This window comes from Phascolarctos cinereus, unplaced genomic scaffold, assembly GCF_003287225.1.
Source record: "Phascolarctos cinereus isolate Bilbo 61053 unplaced genomic scaffold, phaCin_HiC Scaffold_4;HRSCAF=312, whole genome shotgun sequence".
NCBI classification, from domain to species: domain Eukaryota; kingdom Metazoa; phylum Chordata; class Mammalia; order Diprotodontia; family Phascolarctidae; genus Phascolarctos; species Phascolarctos cinereus.
This window is the reverse complement of record NW_027555847.1, coordinates 553,227,289-553,252,566: the sequence shown is the minus strand read 5'-3', so window position 1 is coordinate 553,252,566 and position 25,278 is coordinate 553,227,289. Positions and strand designations below refer to the sequence as shown.

Here is a 25,278-nt window from a genome sequence, read left to right as displayed (position 1 = left end):
CTTCACGGCTTTGCAGCTCGTTTGAGAAGCGGAAATTAAATGTCCCAGGAGAAAAAACAGGCACATTGTAATAGCACCAGCACTATACACCAATAACATGTTGACTGCGGTAGCACTGCCTTCTATCTCATTAATTTAATAGGCTCCTGGAATGAGGATGGGGAAGTAAGAGAGGAGCAGCTTTTACAAGCAGATTACTGAACAGGGCTCACATGGTGGGTATTGTGAGCTCATACCGACTTACCCGAGGTACCGCCCCAGCACTTCAGATAGTCTTCGGCCCCGCTTTAGGAAGCATTGAACAACAGAGAGAGAGACAGGGAGAAAGGGGGAAGGGAATAGGGGAGCAGAGGCCACAGAGCAGAGGAAAAATTAGCTGATCATAAACATGATCTATGGTTATATTATGCAGAATCCTGACGCGAGGTGAAGGAAACAGTGCAAGGCTATAGATAAAATAAGGGCTCTTTCCCACAGCCAGGCATCCATGCACACGTGTGCACGTTTTGAGAGCCCTATTAAACAGGCGGCCTTGCCCTGCTGAAAATTTATTTTTTTATAGCACGATTTCCATAAAAATTGTAAATGGCTTTGCTGCTGCAGAAAAGATCAGCTCCTTTACAGTTGGGATGATACTAGCAAAGTGAAGGGAAAAAAATGAAGAACAGAAGTGATTTTAACTAAGGAATTCAGAGATGGTTTTTTTCTCCTGTTGTTTCAGGATCGTTGAAGTGTAGGCGTTTTATCTTGAATTATCTGAATGACAACATGAATTTCCCACTTCAAAAGGGTGAACTTATACTTATGGGTAATATTTCTATGGATATCATTGTTGCTTGGTCATTTCAGTCATGTCAGACTCTTCGTGGCTCCCTTTGGGGTGTTCTTGGCAGAGATACTAGAGTGTCTTGCCATTTCCTTCTCCAGTTCATTTTACAGATGAGAAAACTGAGGAAAACAGAGTGAAGTGACATGCTCAGTTGTATGTGTCTGAGGCCAGATTTGAATTCAGAAAGATGAATCTTCCTGACTCCAGGCCTGGCACTCTATCCACTACACCACCTAGCTGCTCACAATATTTCTGTTATTGCTCACTGAAAAAGATCCTAGGCTTGTCAAGCTTGTGACATATCATATAAGTTTCATGTGCATAGGATTTTAATTTGTAACAACTTCTTTTCATTTTCCACCCTTTGCTTAAAGGCAAAGATTGTGTGATAGTTTAGCAGGAAGAACAAAAGGATTTGGAATCTAGGCAAGCCACCGCATCCTCCAAGCTCATCTACAATTGGTTTTGACCATCATGGTTATAAAGGAGTACTAACATGAGCATGAAAACTTTTCTCAATGTGAAATTCTACTTCCATGTTTAATACCAATTAGCTAGAATTGGTCTTTCAATTCATTTATTCATTCAGGAAATTTATTAATCAAATGTGTGTAGAGTGTGGAGTTAGGCCCAGTACGATAATAAACTTTGAATTAGCTATGACCCCTGCCTCATGGAGTACATGGCCCAACTGGGGGATAAGACACAAACACAAATAATTGTAATACAAAAAAGTATATGACAAGAGAGGTACAAACATGGTGCTGTGAAAAACAGGAGTGGTGATCCATCATTATCAATAGAGGAGACCATGGAAGGTGCCATAAAGGACATGGCATTTGAAACATGGCTAAGTGTTCAAGAAGTAGCGTCTTTGGGGGGTGGGGTGAGAGGAAACTTAAAGATCATCTAGGCCAAATCCAGAATTTTACAGATGAGAAAACTTTTCGAGGAAGCTTCCAGTGACAGATTTAAAGATATATAAATGTTTCTCCTCAGACACAACCCTAGAACTTGAGCTACTTGGGCTATACACATTCTCTGTCCCACTTGCAGTATAAGATAGTATATCTATAAGTGTATGGGGTGATGATGGTTGAGGGATGAGAGTTCCCTTGTTATCTTCTTGCAATTCTGCCTTAGCTTTGAGTTGGAATGTTTAAGTTCTAATTTGGTCTGATGGAAACATCAGACAGGGACTTATGGGCTGTTTTAATAGACATTGACCCAAAATATGCCTTGAAACACTGTATAACTTTCAGACACTCACATTTGAGAGTGGCTCAGGCTATAGTACCATAGAACTTACTTTTCATTTCTTTTGCCTCATGAATCAAATGCCAGGATGTGCTTTAATATGGGGTACTTCAGTGTTTGATGAGGTAAATAAAATTGTGGAATATCATTCAGTCTAGTTTTCCTTCCTGTCCACTTCTAACCCTCACCTCCATTACCAAACCTAGATTACTTCCTATCATCCTCCTTCCCTCAACTTCTAGAAAAGCATGTTTTAGTAGGCATGCAATAAATATGTGCTGAATGAATGGAGAAGGCAGGGAGAGAAGATGGAGATGAAGTGGGAACGGGGAAAAGACAAAGAAGAGGAAGAAGAGAAGAGGTAGGTGGGAGGGCACTTGTTTTTATGGACATGGTGTCAATAGCTTTTTAATTTCTGGGTCAAGATGAAATTAAATTAAAATTTCTACTTTCTTGTGCTCTGCCTCAAATCTCAAACCCTGACCCCAGCTAAATGGTAGTTCAAGCAGTCGAATTTTCAGGAAGAAGAGGAAGGAGAGGGCAGCGAAAAGTGTAGGAAGATAAATTCTTTGATCACATGCCGTAGAAAGATACTGTGACCATTCCTCCCTGGCTTTCTGGAAGCTCATTCTGCCCACTATGTGGGAGGCAATCTTTTTAAATGACCGGCCCAATCTCATTACTTATCTGTCATTTCTTTAAAAATGTGTAATTTACCCAAATTTAGATATCTTCACATGTAGCACACATGGAAGCAGAATGGAGCAGGGGAAAGGGCACTGCATTGGGAATGAGAGGGTCTGGGTTTGCATGCCAGGTCTGCTGTTTACAGGATGGGTGACCCTGGCACCGCTCTTGGTCTTGGTTTACTCATCTGTAAAATGAGAGGACTGTACTAGATGAACTCAAAGACCATTTCTCCTGGTTCCTAATTTTTATATTTATGTCTTCATGTCTCATTTAAAGAAATTAGAAATACTGTCTTTAATTTACACACACACATATTTGTGTGTGTGTGTGTGTGTGTGTGTGTGTGTGTGTGTATACACACATTATTCAGAGTATAAGAAAAACTTTGCTTGTCTCTGGTCCATTTTGTTTTCTTTCTCAACTAACTCTCAAAGCACACAGGGATTATAAAATGAATAATAATATTAGCTAGCATTTAAATGGAACTTTAAAGATTGCAAAGTGATTTATATACATTGTCAGTTTTGCTCCCCACAACAAGGACTCAGGTACTATCCAGGTACTTCCACTAGTTATGGAAGAGCTGAGGAAGAGAGACTACAGGTGACTCTTCAATGGTTCCACAGTGAGGGTTAGGGATGGAATTCCAGCTGAAGTCTTTGCAAACCTCAACTCCAGGGCTTTTTCACCATACCTTGTTATCTCAGTATAAAAGAAAGTATATCTTTGGAATACAAGAACAAGGGTTCAAATCCCAGCTCTGCTACAAATTATCCTGTATGATGCTAGGGAGGTCACTTAACCTTTCTGAGACTTAGCTTTCTCATCTTTAAAACGAAAAGTCATGGATTTTATGATCTCTAAGGTTCCTTTCAGGTCTCATCCTTTGAACAATTTGTAAAAACAACAACAACCGCAAGAGATACTCTGTAGTTGGTTTCCACCAAGGTGGGATGTTACAAAATCTCCAGATCACTTGAAGATAAATCAAGAGCCTTCTCCAGATCTACTACTCAAGCCAAGAAAACCATGATAAGGGATCAGTCAGGAAAAAAAAAAAGCTGGGATTGCTAAACATGAGGGAATCAGAAGAGCTGGCATTAAATCTCATGTTTGCTTTGATTTTGGACAATTCTCTTAAACTCTCTGGGTCTCAGTTTCCTCATCTATAAAATGAGAAGGTTGGGCTAAGATGATCTCTAAGGTCCTGCCCAACTAAAAATCTAGGATCCTAGTTCTAGGTATAGGGGAACGTGGGCTTATTATGTTACAAGAATGTGAACTCCAGCAGAAAGTAAAAGCCTGGAGAACAAGTTTATGGGCATAGTGGATACAGTGTTGCAGTATTTTGAGACAGGAAGATCTAAGTTAAAAATCCAGTCTCACACCCATACTAGCTGTATAACATCAAACAAATCAGTTTAAATTCAGCTTGCCTCGATTTCCTCACATATAAAATGGGAATAATTATAGCATCAACTTCCCAGGGTTGTTGTGAGGATCAAAGGAAATAGCAAGTAAAGCACTTTGCAGACCTTGAAGCATTATATTAATTAATTAATTATATTAATGTTTGCTATGATGTGAGCTGCGTCATTTTTTTGTCTTTGTGGGTCAGGGCCAGTTCATAGCAGTCATAGTACCCCTGAATAAATACTTGTAGAATTGAAATTATCTATTTTATCTACAAAACTCTCTCCACAGTGACAATGCTTTGACCCTTTGTCAATCTCTTCCCCAACCTGCACCAGAATACATCTCAATAGTCCAAACAGCCTCGTGTCTTTTGTACACTCTCTATTCCAGCTGAGCTAACCCACTCCCATCCTATTTCTCGCATTGCCTAGCCATTTTAGTTATTCTTTTGGGTAGCTATTAAAATACAACCTTTTATCTGAAAGGGATAACATATTAAGCCACCATGAGACAATTGTAAGGTATCTCCTAATATTCAACCAAAAATCCTGAGGAAATGAGGCATGTGATAAATAATTTTGGATATGAGGAGAAGGATTCCAGAAACTTCTACTTTAAAGTTTCACCTTGTGGTACCTTGCCTCCAACCCTGATCTAATTGATTATTCCTTTACTGTGCCTTCTTAGCTTTTTCATATTTGATTATTCCTTCATTAATTTTCCTTCGTCCATTATCTTGAGTATTGATTCTAGTACACGTCTAGTGGAAAATTCACATAGGTCTGGGAAATTTCAGAGTACTTTGTCCAATGCAGTACAGACAACTGAAGAGCAAAGGGAAAAAATACTTTTTTAAAAGTGTATAAATTGGGAATTTGGAGAAATGGAACGATTTAATGTAAAGGTAAACAAGAAAAAAATGTTCCTCAGTGAAATCTAAACAAGAGGAAAGAAGTTAGCCTAACCATTTATGCTAAAACCACAAAAAGAAATAAACAATAGAAACCCCAAAGGGGGTGAGAATACACATTGTCCAAATGATGACATCAGTTTATATGTTTTCAAAATGGTTTATTTTTATAAAATTGTTGCTATAGCATAAATTGTTTTTCTGATTCTGCTCATTTCACTCTGCATCAGTTCATACAAATCTTTCCACATCTCTTTGAAATCATCTATTTCTACATTTCTCACAGCATGATAGCATTCTATGACCTTTACATACCACAAATTATTCAGCCATTCTGCAATTTATGACCATTTCCTTCATTTCAATGAGGTTTGGGGTTTTTTTGCCACTACAAAAATTTTTCTTGTCATTTATTTGCAGTCTTTTCAATCTGATCAGTGTGAGGTAAAAAACTCAAAACGTCACCATGTTTTGGTACCTGAAATATTCTTCCTCTTTACTTCCACTTTTCAAAATCTCTGGTTTCCTTCAAAAGCTGGCTCAAGCCCTGGCTTCTATACAAAGTCCTTCCTGATCCCTGCAGAAGCTAGTGCCATCCCTCCCTAAACTATCTTTTTTATGTACATGCTATCTCCCATTAGAATATAAGCTCCTAGAGGACAAAGACTATTTCAATTTTACCTATGTTTCACGTATGTATTCAATGTATTCAATTTTACCTATTTATGCCCAGTATGGGCAGCTAGATGGTGTAATGGATATGATGTTGGCTCTGGAGTCAAGAAGACTCATCTTCCTCAGATCACAGCTGGTCTCAGACACTTCCTGGCTGTCTGACCCTGGGCAAGTTATTCCACCTTGTTTGCCTCAGTTTCCTCATTTGTTTAATGAGATAGAGAAGGAAATGGCAAACCACTCCATTATCTTTGCCAAGAAAACATCAAATGGGGTCACAAAGAGTTGAACACAGCTGAAACAACTGAGCAACAATTAATCTCCAGGGCTTTGCGTAGTACCTGATACATGGTAGGTACTCAATAAGTGCTTGTCAGTTGATTGATTGGACTCTCTAAAATTCTTATTCTTCTGAGATCATGACATTCCATGATTCAGAGACAAATAGCATCACCAGAAGCACAGCAATATAAAATGATGAAATTTTTGCAGAAGGGGACCACTTGAGACCATTGAAAACATACTCAGCTATAAGAAATGATGAACAGGAGGACTTCAGAAAAACCTGGAAAGACTTATATGGTCTGATGCTGAGTGAAGTGAGCAGAACCAAGAGGACTTTGTACACAATAACAGCCACATTATGCAATAACTAAGATTGTTAAACTGAACCCTTCTCAGCATTATGAGGATCTAAGACATCTCCAGAGGCCTCGGGATGGAAAATGCTGTCCACATCCAAAGAAAGAACTATGGAAGTCGAATCGCTGTCACTTATTTTTACTTTCTGTTGAGTTTGTTTCGTCTTTCTGATGGTTGTCTCCTATTGGTTTTAATTTTTACTTACAGCTTCACTAATGTGAAAATATATTTAATAGGAATGTAAATGTAAAGCTTATATCAGATTGTATGCCATCTTGGGGAGGGTGGGGGGGAGGAAGGGGGAGAAAAATTTTCAACTCAAAAGCATATGAAAGTGATTGTTGATAAATCAAAATAAATTAATAAAATTTTTTTAAAAAGAAAAAAAGAAAATATGCCCAACCTCTGAAATATGATCCAGTTCATTCTCTTTGTATCAAATTTGGGAGCCTGGTATGATGGCCACAGGACAGGTTCTTATATTTAGAACTAGAAGAACACTTGTAGACTTTCCAATCTAGCCTCTTCATTTTTTGGATGAGAAAACTGAGGTAAAGTGACTTTCCTAGGGTCACAAGGGTGGTATTAGAGGCAAGAACCCAACTTGAGTCCTCTGACACTAGAATCAGTGGTTTTTGCCTGCCCCACACTGCCTCTCCACCACACTGCTGAGAGAACAACTCTATGGGCCACCCCTTTAACTATTTGTTATAAACAACTAGGATAAGGTGTCTACACTTATCTTCATTTTCCCACCTTCCTATCTCTCACTTCTCAGCTCTTTATAATTTAGTTTCCAATTCACATACTCCAGCAGAAGTTCTCTCTCCAAGGCTACTATTGATGTCTTAACTGCTAAATATGATGGCCTTTTCTCAGACCTTCCTTCCTGACCTCTCTGAAGTTTTTCAGAATGTTCACCATCTACTCACTCTGGATCTTCTATTCTCTCTAACTTGTGTAATATAGTTCTCTCTTGGTTCTCCTGCTACCTGTCTGACTAGTCCTCAGATTCTTTTACTGGCTATCATCCATATCTAATTCCTTTACTGTGGATGTCCCAAAAGACTTTGTCCTAGATTCTATGGTTTATCCCTATATATACCTTGTTCTTTAGTTCATTCACTTTTATGAGTTCCCCAGATTCTGTATATTCAGTGTTCCTCTCTCTCCTGAGCTTTAGGCTCATATCATAAGCTACTTGGTGGGAATTTTCATCTGGATGTCCTGTAGGCATCTCAAACTCAACATGTCCAAAGCAGAACTCATCATCTCCCCTTCTGAATCCATCCCAACAAACATGTCTATTTAATAGCTAATAATAACTAACATTTAGATAGCTCTATGTGCCAAGCAGGCACTGTGCTAAGCGTTTTACAATTATTATATTATTTCATCTGTTTCTCTTCTATGAACCATCATCCTTTCTGTTACCCAGCTCTACTGCAATCTTGCCTCAGAGTCATGTTCAGCATCTCATCTTCCTCATCTTACATATCCAATCAGCTTTCAAGTCTGGTCAATTCTATTTCTCCAATATCTCTTACATCTATCCCCTTTGTTCCACTAACAATTGTATTAGCCTAATTTAGACCTTTATTTTACCTTGTCTAGTATTATGATGGCTCCCTAATTGGTTTCTATGCTTCTAGTATTTCCTCTTCAATCTATCTTCCAAAGATCTGCCAAAATAATGTTCCCAATACACAGGTCTGACCACATTACTCCTCTGGCTAAGCTTCTTTAGTAATTCTCTATTGTCTTTAATGTGAAATATGAGTTCTTTAGCTTGACATTCAAGCCCTTCACAATCTAACTCTTGATTCATTTCAAATTCTTTCCCTCCATGCACTCAACATTCTAACCAAACTGGATTGTTTTCTGTTGCCCAGTCATGGCATTTCATCTCCATCTCCAAGTCATTGCATAGGCTGTCTTCCTTTCTTCAAATATACTCACTCCTCTAAGCTTTTGCTCTTTTTCTTGTTTTTTATTTTTGGCAATTGGGGTTAAGTGACTTGCCGAGGATCACACAGCTAGTAAGTGTCAAATGTTTGGTCTGAGGCTGGATTTGAACTCAGGTCCTCCTGACTTCAAGGGCTATGCTTTATCCACTGCGCCACCTAGCTGCCCCTTCTCTAAGTTTTAGAACCCTCAGTGTCCCTCAAGACTCAATACAAGTACCATCTCCCCTTAGTCCTTTCTCCCTCCTTAACTTATGTTGTATATATTTATCTCTGTTCATGATGGACGAGCTTCTTATGATGCATAAGGTTCTTATGATCTCTATATGATGTGTAAGCCAAAACTGCTTTTCATTTTCTCTTACCCCCAATCTAATATACTGCCTTGAATGTAATAACTGCATTATAAATACTTTTTGAACTGAACTGAATTGAGAAACGTACATTCATCAACCTTTTTTTTTTGGTTTGTTTTTTTTTCCTATGTAGGGTGGACCACATTAGGAGGTTCTTCAGTGTTCTGAGGCTTCATGTAGTCAGAATCAATGTCATCCCCAAACAAGAACATATGAGTTATCTCACTATCTGTAAGAAATCCTTTCCTATTTATATTTTTTCCAGGACATCCTCCATGACATTGCCAAACCATACCTCGCTTACCTTGTTTCATACTTCACTCAGTGTTAACGCTCAAAGGATCACTGAATAAAGTTATCTCTTCAGTTATATCTGCTAGGGAATCTCTTGTGATCTTCTTTTGGCATCATGGAAGACAACCTATTGGAAGGCAGCCTTTTTGACCACATTTTGCTCTACCAAGTAAGTGACAGGGGCATTTTGTAAGGGATTAAATAATAAACACAATAGAATCTTATCTTATTTTCATCTCTCAGTCCATTAGGTGACTATAATTTGCTACAGAAAATCATTTATAAAAAACTTACTTGTTTCCTTCTCATATTTTCATCAAGGACATATTTACGCATAGACAATTTTAGCAAAGATTTGTGGAGATTGACTCATAGGCAAATGGAATAGTAGTTGTTGATGTCTTCTCAGTAACCTTTTGGGGGGGTGATAATGCTATCAGCCATCTTTTGGAATCTTCTCCTATTTTATATATCTAGAAAATAGATCTTTGAATGCCTTCAATACTATGTTCCTTCAGCGAAAGCTTTCCTGCATATATTTGGTCAGGCCCAGTTACTTTTCCTGATTTCATATCATTCAGTAACATTTTCACTTTATCCTATGACACAGTAGGTATTGAGGTGGGGAATTACAAATGTAGAGATTCCACTATCCTTAATGATCACTATAGAAAATAAATCACTATAGGAACATTGGCAAACCTGTTTCATTTCTATTTATTATCTTCTTTACACTTTCATCTACAAATGTTCTTGGAATAATTTGGGTTTAGGAGAGCTACGTTTCATACTCTAAACTTACGATGTTTTTGTTGTTGTGCAATACAATATTAAATTTAATAAACATTTATTAAGTGCCTACTATGTGCCAGTTACTGTGCTAAGTGCTGGGGATGCAAACAAGAAAAAGAAAGAATTTCTGCAGTCAAGAAACTTTCAATCTAATAAGGGAAGACAACACACAAGGAAGCTGGAAAGCTGGGGACAGGGCCAGGAAATGAGACTAAACAGTACCGGACTGTGGCGGGGGGGGGCGGGGCGCGGGGAGGCATTTGTTTCATGGAGTTGAAATCAAGCAGAATTGCAGGTGGAAAGTGGAATGACTACTATGCCAGGCTGTTCAAATATCAGTTCTGTAATTATCATTTATTAAGTAATTATTGCTTATGTGACTCTTCTGGTCCTCAGTAAAATAAGGTAAAAAATTAGAAAGCAACTAACATTCTGAATTCTATATCTATGATCTGTGATCTCTCTGGGTCTTATCTATAGAATGGGAGGTTGGACTAGATAGTAGCTAGGATCCTTTCCAGCTCTGTCCATGATTCTATGATCATAAGACTAACCTCTCTGATCCTCAGTTTCCTCAGCTGTGGAATGGGCAATTGGGCCAGAAGGCTTCTAACATCCTTTCCAGATCTAAATGCTTTAAAGAAAACTACAATGAACAACAACAGCAATAAAAACCAAGTGGAGTGGGCTGAATGTCCCATTTCTGTCCTCTAGAAAAGAAAGCTTTAGGAGGTGTTTAGTGCTCTCCCCTCCAGTCCTCCCATCAGAGGGGAGAGGAGGCTGAGAGAGGTGGGCAGGTGTTGGGTATCCAGAGCCTGAGTTGGAAGCATGGTGATGAGATTAGAAGTGATCAGTTTATCCCAGGAGGGGCATCATGTTCCATGGAGTTCAAGCCAAGCAGAGCTTGGTCATTCCTCTAGCATTCTCTTTTATAACTATCAGAAAAAAAAAACATTATCTCATATAAATAAAGCTAAAAGTAATATTATATATTGTTAACAATAAAACTACAAAAGTTAAAGCAACCTACCTAGAATACCTTCACTCACCCCAGTGATCCCAAAATTAGAAGTTTAGCTGCCTGGGCTTCCATGTAGTCACTTCATAGATTACAAGGCATAAACACAACCCTTGAACTGGACTATATGGCCAAGTGACTGGATAGGTCACACACTAAGATCTGGTGAGGATCATGGTGGGTTGGAGTCCATGGAAATAATTGAACTACCTTTTCTTCAAGGAGTGCTAAAATAGGGGATAAATAATGGTATTAGGGGAATTGAAAGTACAGATGGAGGTCATGAGTGAAATTCAAGAAGCCAATACAAGGAACCTATTGAACAGGTCAACTAATTAAAAATGACCAGAGATGGAGTGTTGTCTGAATAATATGGGACCAAAATACGGAACTTGCAAGATCCAAGAAGAGTGCTGGAAAGATGGAAGGCCCTGATTTCAGACTACAAGAGTTCAGTGCCACGTGGCAGATCAGGAATTGAGATAGATAAATGGTGTAGGCTAATTTTCCTACACTCAGTGGTTCTCTCAATACATGTGAGTTTTAAACCATGTGCCAGTGAGTCCCACTTACTGGATATTCTCCAAACCCCACCTTTTAGAATACTCTCAAGAAATCTGTGAATTGCCAAATAAATATTTTTGTTTAGTGTTTTCTCAATCCTAATTCTTCTTGACTACTCGACAGTATCTGACACTGTTGATCATCTCCTCCAGGTTACTATTTCCTCTCTAAGCTTTTTGACAGCACTGCGTCTTAGCTCTCCTATTTGACTGCTGCTTCTCAGTCTCTTCTGCTGAATCCTCACATGTGTGTGTATATACATATGTGTGTATAGATAGGCAGGTAGGTAGATAGATAGATGGATGGATGGATAGACAGACAGACAGACAGACAGACAGACAGACGGACAGACAGACAGACAGACAGACAGACAGACAGACAGACAGATAGATAGATAGATAGATAGATAGATAGATAGATAGATGGATAGATAGATGACCATATTTTCTCTTGAGCTTCAACCTCTCTTCACCAACCCATTCATTGGCTTTTGGACATCTTGGAACTTGGTGTACTGTAGGCACACATCTTAAATTCAACATATACAAAACAAATCTCATCTTTTCCTCCCAAATCCTCCCCTCTTCTGAATTTCCCTGTTATTGTCAAGGGTACCACCATCTTCCTAGTCACTTAGGTTGAATGTCATCCTTAACTCTATGCTCTCACTCATTTCACATATCTAATCCATTGCTAAATCTTGTCATTTTTATCTTCATAATATCTTGTATGCATAACCCTGACTTTACTCATACAGCCACCATGCTGGTTCAGGCCTTTATTACCTGTTGCCTGGCCTATTGCAATAGCCTTCTGGTTGGTTTCCTTGCCTCAAGCCTCTTGCCTATCCAATCTATCCTCTACTCCCTTGCCAAAAGGAATTTACTAAAGCTTGTGTTTACCCATGCCACCCCCTATTCAATAAACTCCAATGATTCCCTATTGTGTATGGGAGCAAATATGGTGTCCTCTGTTTAGAATTGAAAGCTCTTCACATGATGGGCTCCTCCTACTTTCCCAATCTTCTTATACTTTACACCCCACAACACAGTCTATGATTCAACTTCATTGGACTCCTTGCTATTCCTCACATACAACACTCCTACATCTATGTCTTTTCATTGGCTGTCTCCCTTTTATTGGAATGTTCTCTCTCCTTGCTTCCACCTCTTATTTTTCCCAACTTCCTTCAAAACTCAATTCATATCTTAGTTTCTGCAAGTCTTTTCTGGTGCTTCTGGACTCTCTCTCTCTCATAAAATGTAATCTAATATATGATTAAAATAAGATGTATGATGTGATATATGGTATTATGTGATATAACGTAATATGTAGAAAGAGAAATCTTTCTTTCTATATATAGATCTATAGAGAGCTATATAGATATCTATCTAGATAGAGAGCTCTATCTGTAAGTCCCTCACTCTTGAGGTGTTTACCTTCTATCAGAAATAAATAGTAGAAATGAACCTTGACCTGGAGGATGGGCAGGCCAAAACCCTTGACATAAATTAGGGATCCTTGATTAGAAACAGATTATCTAACTAAAAATGGCTCTTGTTCTTTTATATTTTATCAATTATTTATTTATTTTGGATGTTAGACCTTTATTAGAGAAATTTTCAGTGAAAAAAATTTCCCAGTTCTCTTCTAATTCTAATTTAATGTATTTTATGTAAGTACCTTTACCCCAAAACCTAAAGATTAGCTACATTATGTTTCACCCCTCCCCAGGATTCTTAGGTATCTGTAAGAGGAGTTGAGGTTGTATAGTTTCTTTGCCACTGGCTCAAACCCACACTGATTGTGTTCTCTCAATTTTAGGCATCTTTCCACACCCGAGTTTCGTTTAAAACTCTTAACAATCAGAATAGTTTTTACAAAGATAAAAACCTTTACTTCAAAGATCTAGCAAGAACAAACATACAGACATCTGTCCCTACTTACCAATATCTAGAGGGTATAATCCCACTTTACACCACCTCAGTCTCTGGTGAAGGGAGGGTGATTAGGTTCACAGCCTAAAACCCTCTGGAACTTTTTACAGTACCCCCAACATCTCAGGGCTTCCCTGATGAACTTTGTAGCAACATCCAACGTAGAAAATTGCCTCCAAGGTCACCATGGCTGGAGATCCACTATCTGTACCTAGAATTGACAAGGACAAACACAACAAACCAAAACCCTGACTCCTATATTAAGGGCCACAGAGCCTAACAGAAGATATGTGACTTTTCTCCCTTAACCCAGCTTAGTTCAAGGCACTGTTTCTGGGGTTAAAAGGACCTTCCCTCTCTGGATGATGCCAGAGAGAGAGGGAGAGACTATTCCAGTCTGTTAGTTTTAAAGATGCAGCCAATGGAAAGAGGCTGCCTCTATCTACATAGGAGGAAAAAGAAGGATGTCTTCTCTCAGAAGCAGGTCTCTGCCGTCTCCTGCATGGGTATCTCCATCTTTAATTTTACTATTTATGTCATTAAGCATGTGAGCATGTGTAAAACCCATTTACCCATTACACAAAATTTTATTTTCAATTTTATATATTTGAAATTGCTTACTTTATCTTTTATGATCACCTCTATCCACTGTTTTGGTAAGAATTCTCCCCTTAATCATAATTGTGAAAGATGCCTACTCCCCTTCTCTATTTTTTATGCATTTTTATGTTTAGGTCGTATATCCCTTTTTGAGTTTATTGTGGTATATAGTGTAAAATATTAGTCTAATCCCATTTTTGGTGCTGTCTTACACAGTACTTTTTCTTTTTTTTGTATGTCAAAATGTTTACGTTTGTTGATAATTGCCAAGCTCATAATAAGAAGTAAAATATTTTAAGAGAGAGAAAGAATGGAGTACTCTCAGACTCTTTGGGGGAGTTGGTACAGGGGGTGAAGTAAACCATTGCCATAAGAGTATCTACTGCTACAAATATGAAATCATACCTAATTTTTAAAAGTTGTTGACTAAAGTTTTCTTTTAAAAAATACATTATCTGTCATTATGTCTACCTTGGGTACAAAAGAGAATAGTTTTAAGACCATGCGAGATTTCCCTCTAGGCCATTGCATACTGTCTGCTTCTCACTGTCATTTGCTTTCTGTGCTCACATCCTTCCCCTTCCCCCCTTTCCCTTTCAGAAATTACAGAGAGCTCAGAAATCTACCATGGAGCATGATGTATAAGACAGAATATGACCAGGCTACCCATGTTAACATGACACCCTAAAACTGATGTACATCTCTCTGCTGATAATGGACACCAGAATCCTTATGTCAATCCTGGAACGGCCTAAAATAGTAAAGCTTTATAAATGCTATGCTAAAATGAGCCTACTACATTAGGAGAGCAGATGGACAATCTGCAAACACCAACACAACAGCTAAGTGAATCTTATGCCAAGCTTCACAAATATCTTCTAGCTGTTGAGAGGAATAGCAGGCAGAAAGGTCAAGGAGAATGATGGATTTAATGTCTTGTTTAATATAATGCATTGAGTTATTTCTGCCTCCGTAATGCATATGCACTGTGATAAGTGATGGGGTATATCTCCTAATCCAAGTCTTCAGAAGCAACACCACCCTCCCCTCCCCAAAAAAGCAAAAAAGAGAAATGAGTTCTGTTCCTCTGGCAAGAAACTCAAGGTCATCTGGCCAAAGGCTTGGTTCAAAGTCTTTGGTTTTAGTGTTTGTAGCATTTGGTACAGTCTTAAAGTTGAAGATGAAATACTTCTATGGTATGGGAAGCAGGCAGCATTAGATAGTGGATAAAGAGCTGAACTAGAAGTCAGGACAACCTTTCAGAAAGTGATAGGCATTCAGAGCACATTTCTTTAGGGTGCTCACTCAGGGAACCTTTTTTTAAGGTAAACATTTGTTGAATGTTTAATAAAAGATGATTATTTTTATTCATCAAACCAAAGAAATTAAAACTTAGAACTAAACCTAATTTTTAAAAGTTGATGACTAATTTTTTTTTCTTAAAAATACATACTCTAAAAATGAGACACAAATTACCAATGAGTTTTGAGACATTAAGATGTGTCCTAGCATCCCTGGTACAGGCATGCCTATGGTTCAAAGATATTTTCTAGCTGTATAAATAATAGCCTCAGTTTCCCCCTCCATAAAACAGGGATAAGAATTTCTGAAGTCATTACTTCACAGGGTTGTTATATGGCTCAAAAGAGATTACCTGTTGAGCGTTTTGCAAACACTAAAGCACAGGCATCAAACTGCTGGCAAAGTCCTGAGTGAGCTCTAGCCAGATTAAAATGAAATTGGGAAATGTTTAACAAAATAAATAAAAATATAATACAACACAGATAATGTTAATTTGTGGTTTTCTCAGTCAATATGCCATCCACAAGCATCCTTTTCTGTTTGAGTTTGACACCACTGCTCTAAAGTACTATGTCAACGTAAGTGATTAGGTTTATGCCTGACCTGGAAAAAGGGTCTGGGAAGGCCTGCCCAGTGCTCAAGGACCTGGGGGAGGAATGGTGGATTTGTATCCTCTATAGGACTTTTACTGCTTTGCTGCATTCATGAGAGGTTTTCCTCCTAAAATCCTGATACTTGACACTTTCTTTCATCTGTTTTTTTTTTCTTTCTTTGTGGTCACTAGGGACAGCTTACCCATATAATCATTTTGGTTAGGGTTTGCTAGTCAGCAAAGATAGTTTTCTTGTTCCAGCTGTTTTCATCTGAAGCTGAAAAAAATTAGTTGAATTTGTGGAGAATTTTGTATTGTTAGAGCTCTTTACCGCTTTGTGCTCTCTCCATATTTATTACAAATGTGGCTTTTTGTGGCAGAGACAGCCCTGGGATTTCATCAATACAGGGATGTTCTAGTGAAAAAGCTTTTCTGCTAATACGGATTGGGTCCTACTCTGCAATGTATAGAGACTTCTGGCCCAGGAACCTACAGCCAGTATGAGCCAGAGGGAGGACTAGAACCCAAGTCTTTATGACTCTAAGGCCAGCTTTCTACATCTTCTCTACCATGTTCTTTCTTTCTTTCTTTTTTTTTGGGGGGGGGGGTTTAGGCAATGGGGTTAAGTGACTTGCCCAGGGTCACACAGCTAGTAAGAGTTATGTGTCTGAGGCCGGATTTGAACTCAGGTCCTCCTGACTCCAGGGCCGGTGCTCTATCCACTGTGCCACCTAGCTTCCCTGCCATGTTCTCTCTCTCTCTCTCTCTCTCTCTCTCTCTCTCTCTCTCTCTCTCTCTCTCTCTCTCTCTCTCTCTCTCTCTCTCTCTCTCTCTCTCTCTCTCTCCATCTCTCTCTCTCTCTTTCTCTCTTTCACCATATATGTATATGTGTGTGCATGTGTGTGTGCATGTGTATAAGAATATATGTACACATTTATACACATATACATACATAAGCACACATACATATACACCCTCTCCTTTTGAAACCTTACTATAGTGCAGAGGTGGCCCTAGGTTGTTCAAGGCTATTCCATCAAAACACAAGCCCTGAAACGTTATAATCAGCTAGAAAGTCTTTAAGTGTGCTCCCAGTGATGATCTGAATATCTGTCACCTGAAGACAAGCCTAATTCATTTTGAAGAAGTTTATCTTTTTCAAAATCCACTCAAGAAGATGAAGATACAATGATGCTTTGATTCAGGGAGAATTCATACTAAGGCATATAAAATATGTACGCATAAAATATGTATGTATATGTGTGTTATCTATATTTATCTATCTATCTACATATGCACAAATATAAGTATATAATATACATGTGTGTGGATTCGTGACTCTGTTTAGGGTTTTCTTGGCAAAGATACCAAAGTGGTTTGACATTTCCTTCTCCAGCTCATTTTATACATGAGGCAACTGAGGCAATCAGGATTAAATAACTTGCCCAGGCTCACATAGCTAATAAGTGTCTGAAGCCAGGTTTGCATTCAGGAAGGGTAGTTTTTCTGCCTCTAGGCACAGTGCTCTATCCATTATACCACCTAGCTGCCCTTTTTTGTTGAACAATAATTATACACACCCAAATATACATACACACATATATGTATAGACACATATACACACAAATGGGTCATGATCTTCATCATTGTAGGGAGCTTCCAAATCAATGAGATCAAAGGTCCAATATTTTTTTAAAATGCTGTATCACCCAAATCAGTGGCAGTTTTAGCAGTGTAGGCACAGCTCTAGCCATAAATGAGTGATTTCTGGTATATAAACAACATTCCTTTCTATACAGCCTTAGTCTAATTCATTTGAGATAAGGCAATGAAGAATATATCCCATTCAAGGATTATATATAATGACCATGCTGGATTTATACTACGAATGCAGGGGCTAGTTTAATATTTAAAAAGTTATAAACATATTAATGACAAAAACAAAATCATATGATTACATCAATAGAAACAGAAAAGTATTTTATAAGATGCAATACTTACTCACATTTACCAAAAAATCCCACCCTAGAAATCATATGAATAAATGGAACTTTTCTTAACATGACAAGTAGTATCTGTCTATACTATCTGTTTATCTATAGTGTCCATTTAAAAGTAAGAACCAATGTTATCTGTAATGGGGATAAGCTAGAGATCTTTCCACTTAGAATAGGAGTAAAGCAAAGATGTCCATTGTCCCATTGCTATTTAGTATAGTGCTACAAATGCTAGCTGTAGAAATATGGCAAGGAAAAGAAATTGGGGCAATAAGCATGGGCAAAAGGGCAACAAAATCATTACTTGACAGATAATAAGATGGTTTACTTAGAGAACCCTAGAGAATCAACAAAACTGTTAATCAAAATACTTAACAACTTCAGTAAAGTTGAAGGATATGAAATAAATTCACAAATTAACATTTCTGTACATTACCAATAAAATCCAACAGACAGAAAAAGAAATTCCATTAAAAGCACTACAAATTGAATAAAATGTTGGGAAAGTAACTGCCAAGACACACATAGGAACTATATAAACAGAATTACGAAACACTCTTTAAACAAAGACAGATCTATGAGAAATGTTAATTCTTAATAATATTATAAATTGTGATATTAGTTATTATTAATATCAAGAAATATTTACTGCTAATGGGTAGGCCAAATCAACATAATAAAAATTATATTACTACCTAAATTAGCTTACTAATTCAGTGTCATAACAATCAAACTATCAAAATATTACTTTATAGAGAAAAAATAAAATTCATCTGGAAGGATAGAAAGGTCAAGGAAATTAATTTAGAAAAGAGTAAGAAAGAGAGTCTAGCCATGCCAGATCTCAAAAAACAATACAATGACATAATCATAAAAAATTGACACTGGCTAAGAAATAGAGAGGTTGATCAGTGGAAGATACTGAGTACACAATTCACAAAAGCAAACAAGAACAGCAGCTTAGTGTTTGATAAACCTCAGGCCTCCAGCTATTGGGGAATGAACTTTTTTTTTTAACAAAAACTGTTGTGAGAACTCAAGAGCAGAAATTAGATTTAGACCAAAACCTCATACCATATGCTGAGATAAACTCCAAATGGGTACATAATTTAGACTTAAAGGATGATATCATAAACAAATTAGAGGAGCATAGAATAAAATACCTATTGGATTTATGGATAAAGGAGAGTTTAAAACCAAACAAGAGATAAAGAGGCCAATAGGACTTAAAATAGACAATTCTGATTACATAAAATTTAAAGTCTGTGATAAGGATAACCAATTCAGCTAAAATTAATAAGAAATGTGGAAAATTGGAGGGAAATCTTTGCAGCAAGTTTTTCTAATAAAAGTCTCACTTCTGAGATGTATAGGAAACGGATTGAAATTTATAAGAAGAAGAGCTATTCTCCAATAGTCAAAGTATATGAATAGGCAGTTTTCAGAGGAAGAAATCTGAGTTAACAATAGTCTTATAGAAATGCTTCAAATCACAATTGGAGAAATGCATATTAAATTACTCTGGAGTCCCACCTCACACGCTTCAGATTGGCAAAGTGGACAGAAAAAAAAAAAGGAAAATGACAAATGCTACAGGATCTGTGGGAAAACAGATACAATAATGCCCTGGTTGAGCAACTGCAAAATGGGTGAATCATTCAGAACTATGCCCCAAAGTGATTAAATTGTGTGTAGACTTTGACCCAGTGATACTGCTCATGGGTGAATACTACAAGGAATTCAAAGAAAGAGGAAAAGAACCTATATGTGTGAAAACATATATAGCAATTGTTATTGTGGTAGCAAAGAATTAGAAACTAACAGGGTTCCCATCAACTGTGGAATGGCTGAACAAGCATAAATGTAATGGAATATTACTGTGCTGTAAGAAATGATAAAGGAAATGGTTTCAGAGAAACCTAAGAAGACTTATATGAACTGATGCAGAGTAAAGTGAACAGAATCAGGAGAATAATTTATGCAGTAGTAGCAATATTGTAAAGACAAATAGCATTGAAAGACTTAAGCACTCTGATCAAAACAGAAACCAACCACAGTATCACAGTACTCGTGATGATGCATGCTACTTATTTCTAGATAGATATGTAATAGATTCAGAATGCACTCTGAGGTACTTTTTTCACATGGGCAGTATAGGGGAAAAAAAATTTTGCTTGATTATATTTATACTGGACTTTGCTTTTCTTGCTTTCTCAAAGTGGGAGTGAAGGGGAATGGGGATGTAGAAGGGAGAGGATATGGTTTTGAAAATAACATAAAATAATTTTTTAAAAGATTCATCTATTTTCATATTTCACTACATCAATGGACCTGTAATTTCATCAATGTGAATAATCAATACAAAAGGTCAAATTACAATCCATATTTGCCTTGTCATCAAAGACAGAGAGAAGAGAGGGAAAGAAAAGGAGGCACAGAGAGAGACAGAGAGAGAGACAGAGAGAGAGACAGAAAGACAGAGATAGATAGACAAATAGAAAGTGGTAGACACACAAAGACAGATACATAGAGATAGACATAGACAGAAAGACAGAGATAGATACATACATACATATTATGTATACATACATACATACATACATACATACATACATACATAGTTGGAGGGAGAGAACAAGCATTTATATGGAAACTACTATGTGCAGGCACTGTACTAAGGGCTTTACAACCATTATCTCTTTTGATCCTTACAACAGCCCTGTGAGGGAGGTGCTATTATCACCATTTTACAGTTGAGGAAACTGAGGGAATTAGAGGCTAAGTGATTTGCCCAGGGTCACACAGCTAGTGAGTGTCTGAGGCTAGATTTGAACTCAAGTCTTCCTGATTCCACTGTGCTATCTAGGTAGGTTGATAGAGAGAGAGAAGAGAAAAATGGATGGATGAATGGATGGTTGGATGGATGGATGGATAGATGGATGGAGAGAGATAAATATTCCTCAGAAACTTTCCTGTTATATAGGCCTCTTCTGAGAAAAAAATTCTGACTTGACTTTTACAAGACTCTGACTTGCTATTATTTCTTAATGCTGGCCTATTTTTCCCACCCTCCTTTTCATTGAGTTCCCTATTGCTACCTTTACATTGACTTGGATGAGTGATCTCAATACATTTATTATGTGCCATACACATTTATTATGTGCCAAGCCTTATGCTGAATGCTGGGGATATAAATAAAAACCAAAAAAATGAGCTCCTGACCTCAAGGAGCCCTTATTCTAGTAGGAGAAATAGCATGCAAATAGCTATGTAAGTACTTGTTTTATCCAATGCACATAGCAGGAAATGTCAGATGAAAGGAAACATTAAGATTAGGGAGAGAGTGGGGAAGGCCTTTTGCATGCATCTTGAATGAGGCAAGGGAATTAAGGAGGCAAAGATGAGGATGCAGAGCATCCCAGGACAAGACAGACAGCCTGTGCAAATGCACAGTCAGGAGATTGAATATTGTCAAGAAATAACAAATCATCCAAAGTACATATATATATATATATATATATATATATATATATATATATTATATATATATACACATATATATATAATATACATATATATATATATATATACACATATACATATATACATATATATTGCATATTGGCTATGAAATTGATGTTTACAGAGGAACTAAACTCTGTGTGGGACAGCCAGGTGACAGACGGCTGGGCCTGAAGTCAGGAAGACTCATCATCCTGAACTCAAATCTGACCTCAGACACTTTCTAGCTGTATGACCCTCACCATACTTACTCCTATTTGCCTCAGTTTTTTCATCTGTAGAATGAGCTGGTGAAGGAAATGTCAAATCATTCCAGTATTTTTGCCAGAAAAACCCAGATGGAATCACAAAGAATCAGACACAACGAACAGCAACAAACTCTGTATTTCTTCATACCATCCAGCATTTCTCTTGTATTCTACCGCTATCATCACATAAGTGGAAGGGCACCCCACAGGACTAAGAGATATTTTTAATCTTTCTTTGGTTCATGGGTTAAAGTGAGAACTTGTGGCCAGACTGTTAGTGATAAACCTCTCTGCACTTAGCTCTATTGATCAGACTTTAGTCAGAAGATACTGCCTATCCCTGAGACTGTTTTTTTTTTTCAGCTGAAGACGCCAAAGACTATATTATTCTGGTGTTGCACTTAAGAACCTTTGAGGATCCAGACTCTGCTGCACACCATGATGAGGCATCAGCAGACAGTGTGAGTGCAGGCTTTACTCCTTAGAAAGCTTGAAATAGACGTTTCTGAATGATGTGGGTAACACACTTTTTTAACAGGGCAAGGTGCCAGGCCTCTCCACGAACACAGATTTTGCAAGTATTTCAGCTATTACATAGTCTTGTGGGGCACTGAGGGACTTAACAAAGATGTCAAAGGGTATGTCTCCTCATTGGCATTAGGAGAAATTCAATCAACATTCAATTTAGTTTGGCATATCCAACACACATTTATTAAATGCCTTGCTGTGTTAGACCACGGAGATCCAGAGATGAAAAACAACCCACCTGCACTCAAGGAGTTTACCATCTAACAGAGAGAAATAAAAAAGAAATACTGTGAGCAAGATATGAACCTACATGACAAATCTCAAGAAGGAGAATTTTTATGCTAGATTGGTGTTTTATATCCACTTAATAAGTTGATGAATTAGGCTAATCTTTACTATAAAGCTGTGATTTGTTAGGCTTTATCTAAAGGTAGCATATGTTTCATACAGTGGGCTGCATCCTTCCTTGGATGGGGAAGGTCATTGATTGTTTTGGTATCTGACTTGTTATATCTTGGTCCCGTCAGTTTATGAAGATCAGTATGTTTATTCACATTGTGTATTGTCCACAAACATTAGGCATCATTCCTTGACACTCAGCTGTGTTGCATTTCTGTTGCAATGAGTAAGGCTATGGCCATGTGGGGCAGATTACTGACAGCTTTTGATTGTCTGTGCCAATGATCATTAGTGTGAATAATTGAGAATAGATTGTATTTCTTTTGCCAGACGAACCACATTTCTCTCTTTTTTTTATTTTCACACAGTTCCACGGTTACTAGAATAATAATTCAAAGGATCTGTCATGGATATAGTAGAGACCAGCATCTGAAGAAGGAATCTTTGTGGGAAAGATGGAGAAAGACATTGCCTATATGATCATATAGTTAAGTGGATTCCGAAATAGTTGGATCACTGACCCCCAAAAATAGGAAGACTAATGGATTGATGTCAACCTGGTCCTCAACACTCCTCTCTCAAACATCTTCACAATTTCCTTAAATAAAGGCATAGATATGATCTGACTGCCACCCAGTGAATCTGGTGCTAGAACCACTGCTGCCTTCTGCAGAAAAGGTCATTGCCACCAAAGTTCTTAGCAACAGAAACAGACATGGTTTGTTCAGTGGAAAGGATGCACTAAAAAGATGTGTTAGCATCTGCTCTGCTCCTGTACCCTAAGGACCAGGAGGGCCTTTGCAGATGACTTATAGCTTAAAACTCCTATATGTATTATCTCCCCTTATGGGAATGTGAGTGCCTTGGGAGCCGGGATTGTCTTGCATTTCTGTTTGCACCTTTGTGTATCTATTTTAGATTTGTATTTGTATCAATTTGTATCACTATGCTAAGGCAGTGTTTTGAACGTAAAAGTGCTCAATAAATTCTCTTTCATTCATTCTTTCATGTGTTCATTCATTCATTTATGGCAAAAAAAAAATTCAAGACAGACTATGAATAACAGATAAAAAACTAAAAGAATAACTGGATAAAAGAATTCAGATATAAAAACACCTCAACAGGCAGGAATGGTAGGCAAAAGCTAAGAAGACACTAGTTGATAGCGATACCTGCTGAATCTTAGACTCAGCAAGTCAATGACACACAAAAAAGATACAGACACAAAAGTGTGTGTGTGTATGTGTGTGTGTGTGTGTGTGTGTGTGTGTGTGTGTGTGTGTGTGTGTGTGTGTGTGTACACACATAAACCTACAGGATTTTAGTGTGCTGCACGTATATCAGTTAGCAACCTGTCAAGGTAGTCTAAAGAGCTAATGCAACCTTGGGCCAAATTAGTAGAAGTAATTTAAAGTCACAAATAAGATAGATGAGCAAGGTCTTACTGCACTGCCCTGGCCAGACTATATATGGAATATTGTAATTAGATTTGAATGTCATCTTTACAATGACCAAGGGCAAGGTAGAATATATTGGGATAGGGAAGGGCAGCTGTGGTGTCCAGGATGGTAAGGGAGTTAGAAATCATGCCATAGGAAGCTGACTTCAAGTAACTGGAGAAGAGAATGCTTATGGGGACATGACAGCAATTGTCAAATATATGAAGGGTTATTAAGTGGAAGAAGGATTAAATTTGTTCTACTTGGCCCTAGAAAGGAGAACCAGGACCTTTGGGTGAAAGGTGGCTGATACAGTGAAACTAGCACTGGCTTTAGAGTCAGAGTACTCATTTCTAGTGCCTGTGTTCCTTGGGCATCTCATTTCACTTCACTGGGACTCAATTTCTTGATCTGTAAAATGAGAAGGATGAAAAAGACAATCTTTAAGCTTCCTTTTAGTTCTGAAACCACTGGGGAAAAAAGTCCTAAAATTGTAAGGAGATAGATTTCAGTTCTCTATAAGGAAAAAAAAACAACAACAAAACTTTCTTACAAAGCAGTCCAAAAATTGATTAAGAGTTAGTCTCTGGAAGTCTTCAAGCAGATGTCTAATGACCACTTGTTGGAATATTCAAACTGTGATTCATAATTTGAGTAAGGATTTGACTATATGACATTTGAGGCTTTAATGGGGACATATTCACAATCAATTAATATTACAACTGATTGAGTTAATATAGAGTCTTCTAATTAATATTTAAGATTGGAATAAATTGGTGTCTATCAGTTACTTAAAATATGATTATATTTATGAGGAATGATTAAACAAATTGTGGCACACAGAATACTGTGACATAAGAAATTATAAATATAAAAATATAAATATAATAAAATATAAATAATAAGAAAGTATTATAAGACTTATATGAACTGATGGAGATTGAAGTAAGCAGATCCTAGAAAAGCATATGCATGGTCACTATAACAATGTAAACAGAAAAAACAAGAGCAAAAAAAAGAACTTGAACATTTTATGATTAAAGTGACCATGCTAGATACCAGAGAAGAGATTTTTTTTTTTGCTTTTTGGTGAGGCTATCAGGGTTAAGTGACTTGCCCAGGGTCACACAGCTAGTAAGTATTAAATGTCTGAAGCTGGATTTGAACTCAGGTCCTCCTGACTCCAAGGCCTATTCACTCCAAGCTCTATTCATTGCACCACTTAGCTACCCCAAGAGATTTTTTTAAAAAAGTTCTCTCTACCCCTTTTTCAGAGAGGTGAGGCAGCTGTGAGCATGGAGCATCAA

At 37.6% G+C, this 25,278-nt stretch overlaps 1 pseudogene; it reads left to right on the top strand.

Annotated features, from left to right (window-relative positions):
- Positions 1 to 212: 212 nt before the first annotated feature.
- The window catches only part of LOC110208770 (S-formylglutathione hydrolase-like), a 54,970-nt pseudogene continuing 29,904 nt past the window's right edge, over positions 213 to 25,278 (top strand).